General features: G+C 43.1%; 1 pseudogene; it reads right to left on the minus strand.

Annotated features, from left to right (window-relative positions):
- Nucleotides 1–7,051: 7,051 nt before the first annotated feature.
- Nucleotides 7,052–18,315, minus strand: LOC123397195 (annotated as a pseudogene).
- Nucleotides 18,316–18,726: the final 411 nt, after the last annotated feature.

The raw sequence follows: 18,726 nt of genomic DNA on the forward strand, positions 1-18,726 counted from the left end.
ATTCCTAGAACTATGCAACTACTTCATCTAAGCTGACAAGGCATTCCGATGGTCTGAGTGGGATATTGAATGACTGCACGGGAAGTCAAACACTGTCAACCTGAGCTTTGATTGTGTCTGATCTCCTGAATCCTGGTACCTTCCATCCCCAAACAAGTAATCTTGTTTGAAATCAAATACTCCCTTCATTCCCTTATACAATGTTATCATAAAAAAATACATTTTACATCTATATAAGGTTACTAATCATAATCGAGGTAAAAATTAATGTTGTTTCCTAGTACTAGATGACAATTCTCACTCAATTCAAGCCTAAAGAGGGAATTAGCTGGACTTTGGAGGTTTGAGTTCTAGCCATCGGTTATTTGTCAAGCTTAGCAAGCAAGAAGGGAAGGAAGCAAGGCAAGTGTATATATAGCCAGAAACAGCTAAAGCGCTAGGGTTGTGCAACGGGCAACCTTTTTATTTTATCTACCCTAATAATAAACCACGGATCGCTTTTGTCGTACGTTGTTGCCTACTTTGCAGAAAAGCCCCTAAATTTTATAGTAATCTACCCGCAGTTCACTATAGTCTGAATCTGAATCTGAACGTAAGTGAAAAAAAAACGCTTCGTACCCCACACTCCGTCGTTCCAATTGTTGCTCCGCGCGAGAACGAGGGTTCCTCCGTCGTCGCGCCCCCGCCCCTGCTCTGGGGTGTCCTTCCTCACTCCTCGGTCGCCAAATCCACACAAGATCGACAGGATCTGCTCCCCGATCACCGAATCAATACAAGACCGACACGATCCGCCGCATCCCTCATAGTTTTTTCCAGATTGAGATCGGGAGATATTAGAGGGGTTGGTGGGGTCACAACAATGTGGTGTTGGAGGTGTGTGACGGCGTGGTCGGAGCGCGACTGGGGGCGATGTGGTGGTGGAGATGGCCGGGGCCGTAGACAAGCGTTGGGAGTTGCCGACGCCCTGGCCTGGCAGCATGCGAACGCAGACGAGGCAGGAGGCGGCGGGGCAAAGGAGGTCATGTCCCTGCATGGAGCAGACAGGGGGCCGAGGTAGCTGTGTGGCCCAAGCAGCATGGGAACGTAGGTGAGGCAGGATGTCGCAAATCCGGCTACTCCGGGGATATGGAGACAGGGCAGCAGATCTGGCGAGGCTGCGACGGACAGATCGAGTCGGAGAGTTGACCGGAGGTGGGGAGCACCAAGGTGGGGTGCTACGTTGCAGGCTCCCTGAAGAAAACTTGCGACAGAGAGAAAGATTAGAGAAAGAAGAAAAAGAAGGGACCGAGAGAGAGTAGGAGAGGGACGGAGCTGGCCTGCTCTTCAGATGGTTCGGGGCAGAGGAGCTCCTCTCTCACGCGGTTGGAGGAGGCAGGAAAAGCTGTGACAGAGGTAGGAGAGAGCCACATAGAGAAAAAGAAACGAAGATAATATAGACTCAGCCTAAAAAAGAAACGAGAGACGTGTGGCACGCAAGTGTACTTTGCTATCCCAACCTATGCACACGTTGCAATATTTGATTTTAGATTTTTTTTTTTCAGGTTGGCCATTCGTCGGTAAATTAAAGGTAATGGCTTGTCAAAAAAAAGTAATGGCTCTCAGCAGCAAAACCAACATGCATCATGTTTTTAAAACATCACTGCATTTCTTATAAAATGTGTTTTGCTTATTCACAACACTTGTCAAAATGATTTTTTTATAAGAAAAATAATCAATTTTCGGGATTATTTTTTTTCCGTGGCAACGCACGGACCTTTTTGCTATCTACTAATAAAGGAAATAGGTATTATTAGTCTGTCATGCTATTTAATAGAAAAACATATGATATTTCTGACATTAAATCCATAGTACATATTAAATGTTTTTAAAAATACTCATATCTTCTAAACCTTAACTCCAAATTTAACATGTTATATATGAAATTTGATTAGAATAATATGTAGAAACTGAATATGATGTTATTTTACCTGTTAAAGTTTTTTTAAAGACTATCTAGGATACAATCTTAATAAATAATACATTATTCGTCTTTCTTTCATACTGGTATTGATCCGGATTGGGGATGAACATGTTAACAAAATCAGGATTGGAGATGAAATTGATGGTCACTTGCCCGTTTATTTGTGCGTACTAAATATACATGCAAGCCATGTTGAAATAGAAGACATGTGAAATCTTGAACTGCACTTTTGTAGGGTAAGATCATCTTTGTTTATGCCGTAACTATAAATTCTTATATTATAGATCTTTTTTATTATGAATTAAAAGCATGTGGCATTTTTTCTCCCGTTGCAACGCACGGGCCCTTTTGCTAGTTTATTTTTAGAGGACAACCTGAACACGCCCTCCCCCCTCTCCCTAAGAGCATCTACAGCCTGACCCCTCAAACCCTCCTCAAACGCCTGGACTGACCGGTATCCTTCATATCCAGTTCGAATATGGGACGGATATGCCCTCCTGGCCCGCAATGGCCTGTGTTGTCCCGCATATATTCGTTCCATTCCGCTCGCCGGACCAAACCCTATCCACTACACTCCACTCCCCTCCACTCTCATCCACCACCCAAGCTCACCTCCGACATCGCGGGCAGCGGATTTGAGTCCTTCAGCTCCAGATCCGTCGATCACGAGATTGTCCCACGCGGCCCCGAGGAGGAGATGGTCGTCCGGCTTGCGCTCTGCCGCTTCCGGAAGTTGGCTGCACGATGGGCGAAGCAGTGGGCACAGGATGCGGTGCTGGATGTTGGAGAGGTGGAGTCACACTCTCCGGTGCCCCGTAGGGTGCACCAGTGTGGGCGATGCAACCGCGCCGTGGTGGACGTCAGCTCCTCCGAGGAAGGATCTGTCATCGACCTCATGTCGACTAGCACCGTTCGGGTTACTGGCTCCGACGAGGAAGAGTGGGCCATGGGAGACGACGGGAGCTCGACCCCCGTGAGCCGTCTAGTGTCACATGCCCTACTCTACCTCGCCGGTGACCGGACCGACAATGTGAGGCGTGCAGCCAGCCGTCGAACATGGGCTCGGCAGACCCTGACAAGCTCGGCTTAGTATTAAGTTTATGTTGCATGTAATAGTATAGATTTGAGGTTTTTAATTTGAGGTATCCGGGTGTAGAATACATTATTTGAGACGTGACTGGTCAGTGCTTGCGGACGCGCCCGGGCACGTCCGCGGATGTTTGAGGGGCCGAATTTGCAAGGTCTGGCTGTAGATGCTCAACACGCCCAAAACAATTGGTGTTAATGCATGATTAAACATCATTGGCATTAACAATTGGTGTCAATTGGTGTCAACCAACATGATTAAACATCAAGATAATGCATTGACAAATTATGGCCATCATTTATAAATATTTCTTAAATATATAGTACTGAAAACAATCACGATATTATGTTCTGGAAGACCCCAAATTGAGTTGCATAGGAACACATACATTGTAGTTACATATCTCATTCTGAAAGGGTTGGAATTTGGTAAATTGCATTTCTTTGGGGAAAATAGATACAATAATTGAGCTATTACATCAAATTTATCAATATAAACATAAATTATAGGGCGGAGCGATGGGGAATTGGGGATCATCACGCGCACAATTTTATTTATAGCCTGGGCAATGATGTGGCTTATGGAACAGCTTTCTCTTAAGAACAAGCACAATAGTGGGCTTATAGCTTACTTACATGGTTATTTTGCCTACGTGAAGGAGAGAGACATAAAAAATAAAAAAATAGGCTCTCATACAAGAGACATGATGTGAGTACGAAGAAATACAGGCTTGCCAAATGGGGACATGATGGGCAGACCGAAGGATCAGGGAGGGTTAGGGATAGAAAACCTGCAGATTAAAAACATTTGCTTATTAAGCAAATGGATTTATAGACTATCAGTCCACACGGAAGGAATGTGGGTACAAATTTTGCGTAATAAGTACCTACAAACCAAAACTCTGGCGCAAGTTACAGTGAAACGCACAGATTCACCTTTCTGGAAAGGGTTAATGAAGATAAAAGAAACATTCTTCCGTATGGTGAAGTTTCACGTAGGCGATGGTAACACGACCAGGTTTTGGGAGGATGCATGGTTAGGTGACACATCACTATCTACACAGTATCTGGTATTGTATAATATTGTACGACGTAAACAAGATTATGGCGCTACAGTTATGCAGACGAACCCTCTGAATATTCAATTCAGGAAGTCACTGCTAGGAGAAAGATGGAATTCCTGGCTACACTTGGTACGACGGCTGATGGATGTACAGTTATCTGACCAACCAGATAAAATTCATTGGAAGCTAACTACAAGTGATAGTTTCACAGTGAAATGGATGTATCCACACATTATTAATACCGAAACAGTTCCTACCTCTTCACATATTTGGAAAATTAAAGTACCACTAAAAATTAAGATTTTTATGTGGTTTCTTCACAAAGGGATCATACTCACGAAAGATAATTTGATTAAAAGAAGATGGGTGGGTAATCCTAGATGTTGCTTTTGTGACAAAAATGAATCAATCAAATGCCGTTTTCTCAAATGTCCTTTGGCTAGACTTTTATGGCGCACTATTCATATAGCTTTCAATATTAATACTCCATTAAGTATGAACATGTTATTTGGGACGTGGCTTAATGGGGTGGAAGCCAACACAGTAAAGCAAATTAGGATAGAAGCATGTGCTTTATTATGGGCTATTTGGAATAGCAGGAATGATATGATTTTTAACAACAATAGATTCAACAATTTCTTACAGGTAATATACAGAGCAACCTCTTTGATCCGTATGTGGTCGTTACTCACGCCCGCGGAGTCCAGGGATCATTTGGTTATTGGGTGTAACCGGTAGGAGACGGCAGCGCGGGCTATCTTCAATCGATATGGATGGCGGCACACTAACATGCTAGGTGTATAGGCATCTTAGTCTGAGTTCGATATTGCCCATGCTGGCATGTATTTCTTTCTAGTTTTTTAGAGACTTCGTGCTCTTTTTGTACCTTGCACTATGGTTCGACCTTTGTGTTTAAATAATATGGCTGCATGCATCATCATGATGCAGAGGCCGGGGGTTTTTCTCCTTTTCAAAAAATAATAATACAAAAGCCTAACTATATACGTGTTTTTAGACAGATGTAATATATATGAGGAAAAGGATAGAGAAAAGATGAAGAAAAGTATTATTCTTATAACCAACCTTATAGCTAATATTATTATATAAGTGACTAGTAGTGCTCACTATATATAACATGGCAACAGTATATAACAAGCAGATGGCTATACCATTAATCATGCACTTAGCAGCCTCTCCACCATAGAATCATGTGCAGTTAGGGAAACAACTGTTAAGATTCAACTATATACTTCTCAAGAACGGTCAAACACAGGTTTTGCATCTTCCGTACATGTGTTCATATTTTATACAAGCTACTACCTCCACCCCGAAATAAATGTTGCTGATTTAGTACAACATTGTATTAAAGTTATACAAAATCAGTGACATTTATTTTTGGATGGAGGGAGTGTATTGGAAGCACAAAGTAATTTAGAGGGTAACATAAGAGAATTTAGAAGATGGGGCGACCATGGTCTGCCCCCCCCCCCTTCTCCCTAGTTAGGTCTAGGGATCGTCAGCGGTGGACGTCGGAAGAGCGGCGCCACCAGGGAGGCAGCGACCAGCGCTGACCATCGGCGCTTGAAGAAGAGGAAGCACATTGGCCGTTTGGAAAGACATCGCCGCACCAAGGAAGGGAGCCGCACGGTCGGAGGTGACCAGGCATGGGAGAGAAGCTGGTGGGAAGGCCTCGCTCCCGTTGGGGTCCAGTTGGCGGCCACCAGCAACGACGGCGAGGGGAAGCGTTGGATGGCATGGCAGGAAACCCTAGTAGCTCCCGTGCCGCCGCTTGAGGACGACGCGGGGTCAATTTTATTTTCTCTGGCCAGTGATATTTAGTCCATCTTCTTGACCTTTTAGATTTGTTCTCTTTATTAAACCCTTGACTGTGAGTTCTCATGTTAATTTAGTGTGATACTCTATAGCATACAGTGGTGCCAATAACCGGTGACCAATCGATATAACTTCATTGAAGCAATCTCTAGATAACCAGTGTTCGTGAAACGTAACATACTTAATTTTCGTACTTATTTCTTTCGGCAATGATATATTACTAATTTCATATGTATCCCCTAGTTGTCGTTAACATTTCCTAAAATATTGACCTATCGCACTAATTAAAGTCATTATCAATTTCCATTCGATATTTGATATATGATGCTAACATCTATGTGTGTAATTAAACTCATAATTAATTTTTTCTTCTTATTTTAGTCATCACTCGTACAGCTGGGATGTGCATTCTCAAACCAAAGATTTATAATTCTACCACCAATACAATTTAATCTCCATACAACAAAACTATTCAAAAGCTAAGCAACGACATAGCCACCTTTGAGGAACTAGAGCAAGGCCGTAACAATCTGCTTCTTGTATGGTAGGTGCTAGCTAGTTGTATCTGCTTTTGTAGACCAACAGAACTTGGAGTTTCATTGCATACATTCCTAACACTACTAATCATTTTCCCTCTTTCCAGAGCAATTCTAAGATATGAAATAATGTACAATCAAGAAGTGAGTAAGAATGCAAAATGGCATGCATATATAGCCAAGAGACAGGTGAGTTGCTAGAGTTGTACTAGGGTCAACCCATTTATATTATTTGTTTCTAAAGGACAATCTCAACACGGTCACAACAACCATTGTGATTAAGCACAAAGAATGCTCTACTGAATTATGATCATGAATTTACAAATATTACTTGAACAACCACTAAAAGAAGGTGAACAATCTTCAGGATAATTTTATCTTGAAGGGTCCCAAATTCAGTTGCAAAGGAACACACACACATTGTAGTTACATATCACTCATTCTGAACAGGTCCAAATCCGGGAAGTCATGTTTCTTAGGGAAAATGGATACAACAACGGAGCTATTACATCAAATTTACCAACATAAGCATATAGCAAAGAGCAGAGGGGCATAATATCAGACGCGGGCTTTTACTTCGTAGCCTGGGCAATGATGTTGTTGATAGAGCCAGCTCCCTCTTTAGCAGCCTCTACCAACGAATCCTGTCAAAGTAAGGAAGCAAATTGTTAAGAGGAAAAAAAAATATGGACTTCTCAAGAGCAGTCCAACACAGGTTTTGCAATTTTCTATCGTACACGTGTTTTTATATTTGTACAAACTATATTGGAAGCACAAACTCATTCAAGAGGTAGCAGGATAGATTTTAAAAGACAATGCTAATCCTGATATTTAAGCAAAGAAATGAACTCTACTGGACCATAGGGGAAAAGGTGAGGTACAGTCAAGACATGAATGAGGAGAAAGATTTTTGACCTTTGAGATTTGTGATCTTTATTAAAACCTTGATTGTGAGTTCTCACGTTAGTTTAGTGTGATATATATATCATACAGCGGTAACATTAACCAGTGATTGATCGATCGACATATAACTTCGATGAAGCGATCTCCAGCTAATCAGTGTTTGTGAAATGTAGCATACTTAGTTTGTATATTTCATAACTCCATGTGTAACATATTCAAAAATGTTGACCTAGCTTGCACACTAACTAAAGTCATTACTAATTTCGTTCAATATTCGATATGATGTCCATGCGTGTGTGTGTGAATAACTTACAATAAAATCTTCTTTTTTACAGAAAAATTTCATCTTCTTTTACTCCCCACTCATTTAGCGGGGATGTGCATTCTCAAACAAAAGATTTCTTAATTCTACCACAAATACAAGTTAATCTCCATAATACACAACATTTTCAAAATGTAAAAAGGAAAGGCGGCTTTGAGGGACCAGAGCAAGGCAAGTATCAGTGTGCTTCTTGTATTCTAGGTGCTAGCTAGTTGTATCCGCTTTTGTCGACCAACAGAACATGGTTTTTCACTGCATATATTCCTGGCACTACTAATCACTTTCCCTCCTTCCAGAACCATTATGAAATATGGACAATGTAGGATCGTGAGTGAATAAAAATGCAAAAAGACATGCGTCTAGTATAAACTCATAGGAGTTGCTAGTATTTTAGAGAAGAATAGTTGGAAGAGTTGGTTGCAACTTGCAAGTGCAAAAGACAATTGATAAATGTAGCATGGGGATCATTTTCATAAGAGTTGGTTGCAACTTGCAAGTCTAAAGTAAGTGACGATGAGTCCTATCTTAGGCATCTTAACTTTTTTATTGCAGTAAATCGAGCATGCACCTCATGTTATCTATGTAACTCAAATGCTTTGACTCGCAATGTATCACCTCTTGGCAACATGAAGAATAATATCGTTAATTTTCTCATATAAATTTCATGTCATATTGATTAGTTTTGTCGACAAAATGGAGCACCTTTACAGTTATGTGTACTAGGATCACGGTCAAATATGGCCCTTCTCTCCTTTTCATGCCACAAGAATAATCTCTAATAATAAAGTGAATCACTAAGCATGCCAGTCATATCTCATCAGTATAGTGTAAGAGTTTGTTTAGCCAGCATCACGCAAGTAAGCAAAATATCAAACATGTATGGCACTTCCAAAAAGCTAGGTTTTCACCATGTATGCATACTCAAGACTTTCCAATTGGATGTCGCACTCTTCTCCATCACTCCTTACTCGTAAACTAGACGTATTTCCTTCTTTCACACAACTTGATGCATAGCTTCATTCCTCAAATTGTGCATTACTTTTACCTAAGATAACCAGATGTTCAGTGAGCAAGTGCCATGTAAATTCTAAGCATGTGACTGGCCAAAATATGCATATCATCATTGTTCTCTTGAATCCTGGTACCTTCCATCCCCAAACAAGTTATCTTGTTTGAAATAAAGTAGCTAACAATTCTCGCTCCTAGAAAGCCTGAGACCAACAAGGAAGAGGAAACTGGCTGGACTAAAGCTTGTGGATATTGTAAAGCCTAGCAAGTAAGAAGGGAAGAAAGCAAGACCAGATAAGATGTTAGAGTTGTACTACGGGCAACCTTTTTATTTTATTTATTTTAGAAGGGCAACCTGAACACGGCCTCAGCAACCATTGTGCTTAACCACAAGAGAATGCACTCCCGAATTATGTCATGGATTCACGTTAAATAAACCACTACTAACACCACAGGTGAACAATCTCCATAACAGTCGCCTTTGGAAGATCCCAATTCAGTTGCAAAGGAGCACGTACGTTGTAGTTACATATCACTCATTCTGAACGGGTTGGAATCTGGGAAGTCGCATTTCTTTGGGAAAATGGATACAACAAAGGAGCTATTACATCAAATTTTCCAACATAAACATAAACCAAAGGACAGAAGGGTAGGGATCATAAGTCACGTTCATGGGCGGTATGTAATGCCCCAAGTGTAGACTTTCCTTTCTTGTAACCTTCCATGTGGGGCCACCTTGTCAGAGATCTTGGTGATATCATTTTGTGCCATGAATTCATGTGTGTTCCCTAGTGCTTACTTCCCTTGCATGCATGAATTACATATCATTCCTTGCCATACTTATGATTGCATGCCATGATCATGTTGCATTTGAGTTTGATAGGAGTAGTGTTGTGGTGTTGTGAGTGCATGTGATCTTGCTAAGATTAAGTGGTGGTTTTGCACTACCTTGTGAGCATGTGATAATGGTGTGTGATGCAAGAGGAGTGCTAGTCTTTTAAGCTCTTGCTTTCAAACTCCTTTTCCCCTCCTATTTTATTCTTGTCAAAATTCCTTTTTCTCACAGATGTTTCTAAAATGTCTAGTGGGTAGATAAAAATTGCTTATGAAGGGGTGCAATTTTTCTGATTTGATTCTTTGATTTTGGTGGTGCAAATAAATACAAAACAGTAGGTTAATTACTGTTTTGCATTTATTTCGAACATCTCCAAATATTGCATTCCTATTTTTTTCCTATTGGGCTATTATTTCTTATGTCTAGTAGGATTTTTCCTTTTAATTTTTAACCCAGTAATTTTCTTGGGTAATATTTTTCTTCCTGGAAGCATTCTTTCTCTGTAGTTCTATTTGGTTAAACTTCCTGTGTAGCTATTCTTTCCCTGGCCCATTGAGCCTTCTCCCGTGCTGGCCCAGTTAGACTCCACCCCTGGCGTTAGAGCCCACTGGCGAGCGCTCCTTCTTCCTCCCGACGTCACCTCCTGTACGACGCGCGCTCAACCTCCCGATCGCCCTCTTCTCGATCCAGCGGCTCGAGCTCGCCTCCCGAGGCGTTAAAAGGAGCCCGAGCCCTCCTCCTCCGCCCTAGGGTTCCCTCTCCTTTCCTCCCCAGCGCCGCCAGTTTCCCTAGTGCCCTCGTTCTTCCCTGGTAAGTCCTGAGAGTGAGCAGAGAGAGAGGGTGCAGCGCCTTCCCCGTCAAGCCGCCGATCCGTCGTCTCCGGCTCTGGGCGCCATGTCCGGGGGCTCGGGGTGAGTCCCCGCGACCCATTCCCGGCGCTAGGACCCCGAGGAGCGCCCCCCCCCCCCCCGCCGAGCTCGTCCTCGTCAACGGGACGAACCGGGCGAACTACGTCCGTCCTCTTCTTCGGTCTTCGGCTTCGTCTGGCCGTCTTCTTCCTCTCCGGCGCTCCTCCTCCCCGTTCGACGCCCCTCTTCTCCCCAAGGTGAGGTTCTCCGCCCTTGCCTCCTCCTCCGCGGTTCGGTCATGTTCTGCAGTAGTAGCTTCGTTCCTTCTCTGCTGCTGTGTGTCGTCTAGATAGCGGGTGCAGAGTAAGAGGTGAAGTGGTGCCGCCTTGCTGCGTGTGGTAGGGTTAGCAGTAGCAGCAGCAGCTCCTCCTCCCAGCGCGAGGATCCGCCGCGTCGGCAGGGCGTGCGCCCTTCTCTGACAGAAAGTTCTGTCCGTTGGAACTCCAGGTCGGCAGCGCTAGTGGTTCCTGTAGGTTCAGCTCGCAGGTAGTCTAGCGGAAGTAGGAGAGGGCTTCCTCCCCCCCTCTCGGCAGCAGCGCCGTGCCCAGAGGGCCCTCTCGTCGTCGGTAGCGCAGTTCGGCAGCGCCGGCAGGGAGACCCGTCAGGTTCTCTGCCGCGTGCTCCCAGGCGGGCAGAGTTCCGGCAGTTGCAGCTCCGGCAAGCCAAGCGGAGCCCTTTACCTGCGCTCAGGGCGAAAATGAGTCCCCCGAGAGTCCCGCGGGCCCCGCCGTTGGTTCTCTCCGCCGGTGGTGGCCGGGAGTGGCGCCGCCAGCGTCCTCCGGTCTGGCCGCCGGCGGGATGCTTCTCGTAGGTAGGCGTGTTCTTCTGTTTTACCTTCTAGTGTTAGTCAGACTCCGGTTCGTAGCCTGATGGTAGTGTCTCTCGGTCGCATGCATGCGCCTGTTGAGAGGTCTTGGGATCGAGTCCCCCCCTCGGCGCCTTTTTGTTTGTTTTCCTTGATTATTTCGGGTCATGGCAGTGCAGACAGATTACCTTGCATATCTCCCTTCCCCTGTCAACAAGAAGCACCGTAGCGCTGTGGCGTGGGTGTGTGGTGCTGGACACCAGGGAACTGGGTTCGAACCCCAGCAGCCCTGTTTCTTTCTTTTATTTTTATTTTTTTGCATTCTTTTCTTTTCCCTGCCTACTCATTTCCTGTTTTCCTAACTCCTACACTTGTGTCTTATCAGTTTTGTTCCCTGTTGTTTTTTTTATTTTAAAAACTCCTACGCAGTGGTGATTGCTCCTGTTCCTGCTAGAATAGTGGTATAGATTTAGTTGTGAGAATGTTTTACATGCTAGGGGTGTTAAATAGTTTTGCTAGCCGGTGATGCTTATAGTGGTTGTACCTTGGTGATGAGGAGCCAACCTTGATTAGGGCATGTTGCTAGATGCCTTGTTAAATATGGGTGTAGTGTTTGGAGGTGATTAGTTGCCCTAGCTATTCTTGCAAAGCCCTAGATTGTGAATCTTGGTGTGGTCTAAGGGATATTGTAGTTTTGTTAGCTTGCTTTGATATAGTATGGTGAGGGTGCCTCCCCCTCATCACATGTCTTGAGGTGAGGAGTAGCACTAGATAGCTATTTATGTTAGCATGTGAGGGTGTGGATTGTTGTGGTAGTTTGCATATTGTTGGTGACATGAATACTAGGAAGATCCTAGTGATGCTTGTGAGAGTGGCACCATCACATGCCCATATGTGGGGGGTGTGTATACTCTCTTGTTATATAAAGATTTCTTGTGGGTGAGCTTGATGCTAGTGCTTGAGAGGAATTGTGGTGTTGGAGTCGTTGATGTGCATGACACAAACATGGGGTTCAAACCCCCATGTCACTTTGTCATTGTGCACATGAAACTCTCCATGTGTTGTCATCTTAGAAGAATACCTTATGGGTTTGCATTTCATGTTGTTGAAAGTTTGGGCTTTGTCTCCATGGTATAGATGGAGCCCAAAGGCATGGATCTTGGTGTGTTAGTTGTAGGGGTTGTGCTCAATAACATAGTGGTGTCAAACACCTCTTGGGAATTTGTGTGTGCAAACTATGCCTAGACAAAGTGGGCATGTGGCTGGAGAATTCCAGATTTTTGAACTCTGAAAATTTCACTAAGTCTGGAATGCTGAAAACATTTTCTTCCCCTGTAGATAAGGTTGTGCTGGTCATTATGTTGAGAACTGGACTTAGTTCAGTGCTAGTGTTTTGAACCTGGTATGTTTGTGAAGCTTCCTGTCGATTTTCAAGTCATTTGGAGTCCAGTAGATTGTGTTTTGATTGCTGTTAAAAAGCTTCAGAACAGAAACAGAAACTCAGGTGCAGGAATTTTCACTAAGTCCCTGAGAACTGATGGTTTTGGGAAAGTTTGTGGCCTTGTATCTTCTAGAGTTTAATTCCTTTTGCTGTGATTCTTGCTGGATAAGGTAGTGTTCTTGGTTGGCAACAGACACATATATTATTTGTCATGTTTGAAGACCTGTAGCTATGTTGCATGTTGCTCGCAAACAGCTAAGATGCAGAAACTGGCAGATTGCGTAGTTTTGACATTTTGTTCAAAGTTTGTGTTTAATTGTTGTAGGAGTGTTCTACCTTGCTCCATTTCATTCATGTTGGGTTCATATATGTCTTGGCAACCTGGGAACACCAGATTTGTGCCAATTGTGTGTGTGGTGATGAATCTTTCACGTAGGGCTTCATATCGTGTTTCGGTGTTTCCCGTTGATCCGTAGCTCCGTTTGCAAAGTTCTTTATATGGTTTTGCACCGTTTTTACGAGATGCATCTGTTCATTTCATTACCATGCATGTCCAAATAGTTTAGTGCAAAGTTCTGTCCAGGAACTTGTTGTAGTTATCTTGCTTGTGCTAGTGTTAGAAATAGTGGTGCATGCTCAACTTTCATCTCATGCATCATGTGATTGTTGCATTTTGTGGTGCTGCTGTTCATTGGATGTTATTCTTGTGTTGGGTAGCACCGGGAGCGGAGACCGAATACGTGGAGTCAGGAGAGTACGTGCAGGACGATCCAGAACCAATCCAAGCTGAGGATATCACAGGCAAGATGACATGACCTTGATCCCATATCTAGACTTGTTATGTTAGTTTCGATTCCACGTCATATTGCTCGCTGCCCACCACTGAAAATATATTGCCTCTTCATATGCCATGAGCCTAAACACCTTACTCTTTCCTAGTAAACTTGCATGGCTAGGTAGGCTTGCTCAGCTACTAATGTTAGCATTGTTAGTTGCAGGTGTTTATAACTCATGAGTTGCCATGAGCTTGATATCATTATATTAATTTCTGCTATTTAATTAATGGATCTATAAATTTGGTAAATGACGGGAGGCCTAGCCTTTTGCCGGGTGTCTTGTTCCGTTATTGCCGCCTTAGTTACCGGTTACCGGTGTTTGATTCCATAATGATCGCTCCTAACACGTTCGGGGTTGTTATGGGGACCCCCTTGATAAATCGCGTTGTGTTAAGGCTTGTCCGGCAGGACCCAACATTGGTACTATTTGCTAATCACTTAATAGAAAAACTGCATAGGGAATAGCTACCCCGAGGTTTCTTAATCAACAACCCGGGCCAGTGCTCCTCATGAGTGTTGGTCCAAACTGGGCAGACTATGGGGCCACCACAGGGCAACCTGAGGTTTGGTATACCTGTAGTGTGACTCATCCGGCGTGTCCTGAGACTGAGATACGCGGCTCTTATCAGGGTCGTCGACACGTCGGGAGGTCCTGCTAGTCTTGTCTTGCCTTAGCGGTATATCTTGCGTATAGGAATCCCGGTGAGGCTTTGGTTTTCCCCAGAGTTGAGGTTTTCCTCTAAGGAATCCGACGAGATCACGAGATTCGTGATAGAGGATGACTTTGCGGCCTGTGTTCGTTTGTGATGGACTAGTTGGAGCACCCCTGCAGGGTTTAATCTTTCGGAAAGCCGTGCCCGCGGTTATGTGGCAACTTGGAATATTTTGTTAACATCCGGTATTAGAAAACTTAAACATAAACTAATAAAATATGCCAACTGTGTGCGTAACCGTGACTGTCCCTTCGAAGATCGCTCTTCGATCGGGAACACGGTGGGGTTATGAATGCCGTAGGTAGGTGTTCAGGATCACTTTCTGATCAAGTAATCACGATCGTTAGTATAGAACGCTATCATTTCTCCTTTGCGTAAGCTAGCCACTTATTCAATCTTAGGACGCAGCAACCTGAAACACTTCACCCCTTCCTTACCCAATAACATGACTAGTTCTGGCACCAAGGTCTTAGATTGCTGAGTCCCCGTGACTCACGGATTCCTCCGAAACTTCCAGCAGGTACAGGTACCCCAGAGTCAGACGATCCCGACGGCACCCAGCTGGCGTGGCAGTACGACGAGGAGACAGATCGCCTTTACGTGAACTATCCAGAGGACTGAGCCGTGGTCGTGATCGTGGGCCTGCAGCGGGTAGCATAGCATTTCCCTTGTTTTGTAGTCCGTACCGGAACTACTTTGGTTGTATCTGCGTTGTACTCTGTATCTTTAATAAGAAGACAGTTGAATCCAGATTGTCTACTATATTTATTGTTATGTGCTATGTTTACTTGCTCGCAAAACACTTTGATGCGCTTCTTTCCTATTCGGGGCCCTCGACCCCCAGATCGGAAAGGACCGCATCTTGGTCGTTACACGGTAGTCGAAGATGTAAAGACAAGGCTCCAAGGGTTTCGAGATCATAAAGAGGTAGCAGTACGCCATATGAATCATAAATCCAGTTATTCTCTTATATAATTTTCAAGCCATACTTGATCACTTTTGTTGACAATATGGACCCATCTTCTAATTTATGTGTGATCCGATGATTAAATACACAGAGCACCTTTACAGCTGGACCATCATCACGTTCTAATATGACCCTTCTCTCATGTTCATGTCATGAGCCTTTATGTTAGAAGAAGAATAAAGTGGATCAATAAGCATATTAGTCGTATTCCATCAATCTAGTATATACAGTTTTATAGCTTCCATCACGCATGAAAGGACATCGACTATGCATCAAACCCCGGAATGGTTAGGCTTTCACTAAGTCTGGTACATAAGACATTCCGACTGGATGCTTCAATCTTCCTCGACCTTGCTTACTCATAAACCAGACTTATTTCCTTCGTCTACACAACTGAGAATCCTAGAACTAGGCATCATCCTTTAATGAAACGAGTGTCATGCAAATGGTATGCACATGAGGGCGGAATCTCTCAACTGGGTATCCGTTTGCACCTGTTCTCATGAATCCTGGTACCTTCCATCCCCAAACAAGTTCTCTTGCTTGAAATTAAATACTCCGTGATACAAACAAGCATTTGAAGTAGTTCACAGTTCTCGCTCATAGGAAGTCTAAGATCAACCAAAGGGAACTGTCTTGGACTTCAGCTCATGGATATCATTCCTAGAATCCTAGAACTATGCACCTCCTTGGAATGAAACGAGTGTCATGCCAATGGTATGCAAAAGGGGGGCAAAACTCTCAACGAAGCATATTCTTGTACGTGTTCTCATGAATCCTGGTACCTTCCATCCCCAAACAAGTTCCCTTGTTTGAAATTAAATACTACATGATTCAAACAGGCATTTGAAGTAGTTCACAGTTCTCGCTCATAGAAAGCCTAAGATCAACCAGAGGAACTGTCTTGGACTTCAGCTCATGGGTACTGTCAAGCCTAGTACGCAAGGGGAGAAAGCAAAGCCTGTGTATATATAACCAGAGACAGCTAAGATGTTAAGAGTTGTACTAGGGCGCAACCCATTTATAGTATTTATTTCTGAAGGACAGCATGAGCACGCCCGCAACAACCACTGTGATTAAACACAAGATAATGCGCTGCCGAATTATGACCATGAATTTACAAATACTTCTTAATATATCCACTAAACAGATTACTGGTGAACAATCTCCATGACAGTTTTATCTTTGGAAGATTCCAAATTCAGTTGCAAAGGAACACATGCATTGTAGTTACATATCACTCATTCTGATAGGTCTGAATCCGGCAAGTCATATTTCTTTGGGAAAATGGATACAACAAAGGAGCTATTACATCAAATTTACCAACATGAACATAAAGCAAAGAGCGGAGGGGCATCATCAAACGCAGGCTTTTACTTCGTTTCCTGGGCAATGATGTTACTGATGGAGCCAGCTTCCTCTTTAGCAGCCTCTACCAACGAATCATGTCAAAGTAGGGAAGCGAATTGTTAAGAGAGAAAAAAAAGTATGGACTTCTTGGGAGTAGTCCAACACAGGTTTTGCGATTTTCTATTTTACACGTGTTTTTATATCTGTACAAACTATATTGGAAGCACAAACCCATTCAGGCCTTGTTTGGTACTAGTGTATTAAGAAATTTGTGGGGATTATCCCGGTCAAACCCCTCAATCCCCACACATCTCATAACACCATTTGATTCTAGTGTATTTGACATGTTTCATCCCCACATTTCTCCTCTAATCCCTAAATTATAGTGCATTTTTCTCAATACCCAATACACTACCCCTACCTTGTGTATTGGGGATAAATGGGGATTTGAAGGGATTGGGTGAAGGTTGGGGTTTCACCCAATCCCTTGGGGGATTATCCCCACCAATCTCCTCAAAAACACTACTACCAAACAAAGCTTCAAGAGGTAACAGTAGATTTTAGAAGACAATGCTAATCCTGATATTTAAGCAAAGAAATGAAATCTAGTCATGGAAATGTACAATTTATGTTTGCTGGTGGTGAGAATACCTGTGCAGCAATATGTCTTGCAACATTATTCTTGCTAGATTCCTGAAGCTCACCAGAAATAAGAATCTCATCCAGTACGTAGTAGGCCTACAAATTTCACCATTGGTACTCACGAAAATGAGTACATGACTCATAAAAATGGCATAACTCAGGCAAGAAAAAAAGTTCATATAACTCCAGTCATGGGTCTTCAGCATCAGCATTTCAACATATGTGAAACATATTACCTTGTGGAAATTGAATATCAAATCCAGCTGGCATACCTAAAGAAATAATGAAAAAGACGGTCAAAACAATAGTATATTTCACCCAGGAAAAACACAATAGTACATTGAAGAAATAATGCTAATCCATAAAAAACATCACAGGGAACCACTTACACTGCCGAAGTAGCGGTCCAGTATCTCAACAAAATGATGGATAATTCAAGGACTTCGAGCTCATTGTCATCAGCATCGATACACATGCAGAAATAGAGGCTGGCATACTTGTACATAATTATCAGCAGATATATATAAATAGCTAACAAGCATATCTTGCAAACAGAATAGACTCAATGGCGTTCCTTATTACTAAAACATACCTTATGTACACAACCGTGTAACCCCTCCACTCGACAAAGTTACAGAGTTTTGGCACTCGAGTAAGAATGAGCCCACGAAGCTCATGGATGACCTTTCCAAATGAGAAGGGTGTGTAAAAATCAGCTAACCAATACAATCCTCCTAGCCAACAAGAATAATGTAGTTGGCGGTAGCGATTTAAGAGGTTTAAATGTAAAACCGGTGTCGATGTATCAGCACCTACAATACTTGGCCATCTTTCATAGAAAACAAATACATTGAATGGGTACCCAAGAGGTCAGAAAAATGTCAAAATCATGCATTAAATCGTTAAAGAGATAGAATCACAAATCATCAACACTGGGCAGCAACAGAAATGCTTGCATCTGTGACAGTAGAATAGCTGAAATTTATCCTTAGTAGAATAGCTGAAATTTGCCTCACCTTGCCATGGCGGCTGATTAGGAGCACGAAATTAATCTGAGAAAACACAGAGAAGAAAAGGAATGTTAAGCGACAATGAACCCCGAACAAGATTCAGTGCTAGTGGCAACAAGCAACCGCCTGTGTTGCACAGACACAGACAGATATTTGATTTTTCAAACAACGGCGACAAAAAAACACTGCTATATGTATTTAATTATATTGTATTATTCATTAAATCTTAAAAGTGCACGTCAGCATGACAAACTATCGACTACACTTATTCTACATCATTTTTTTTAGAAAACGACACTTTTATTGATTTTTAGCGGGCGTTTCGCTTGCGGGGCTCGCCCCGGGGTGTGGGTACATCGCGTCGGATTGTGTTCATAGATCGAATTTGTGCTTTCCCCGGCCAACCAAGCATCTTCAATGGTGCATAATCTAGATACCAGATCACACAATTCCAGGAGTGTTTGAACACAGCGGCGAGCGAGGGCATTCGAAACGCCCTTATCCTTG

This window comes from Hordeum vulgare, chromosome 5H, assembly GCF_904849725.1.
Source record: "Hordeum vulgare subsp. vulgare chromosome 5H, MorexV3_pseudomolecules_assembly, whole genome shotgun sequence".
NCBI classification, from domain to species: domain Eukaryota; kingdom Viridiplantae; phylum Streptophyta; class Magnoliopsida; order Poales; family Poaceae; genus Hordeum; species Hordeum vulgare.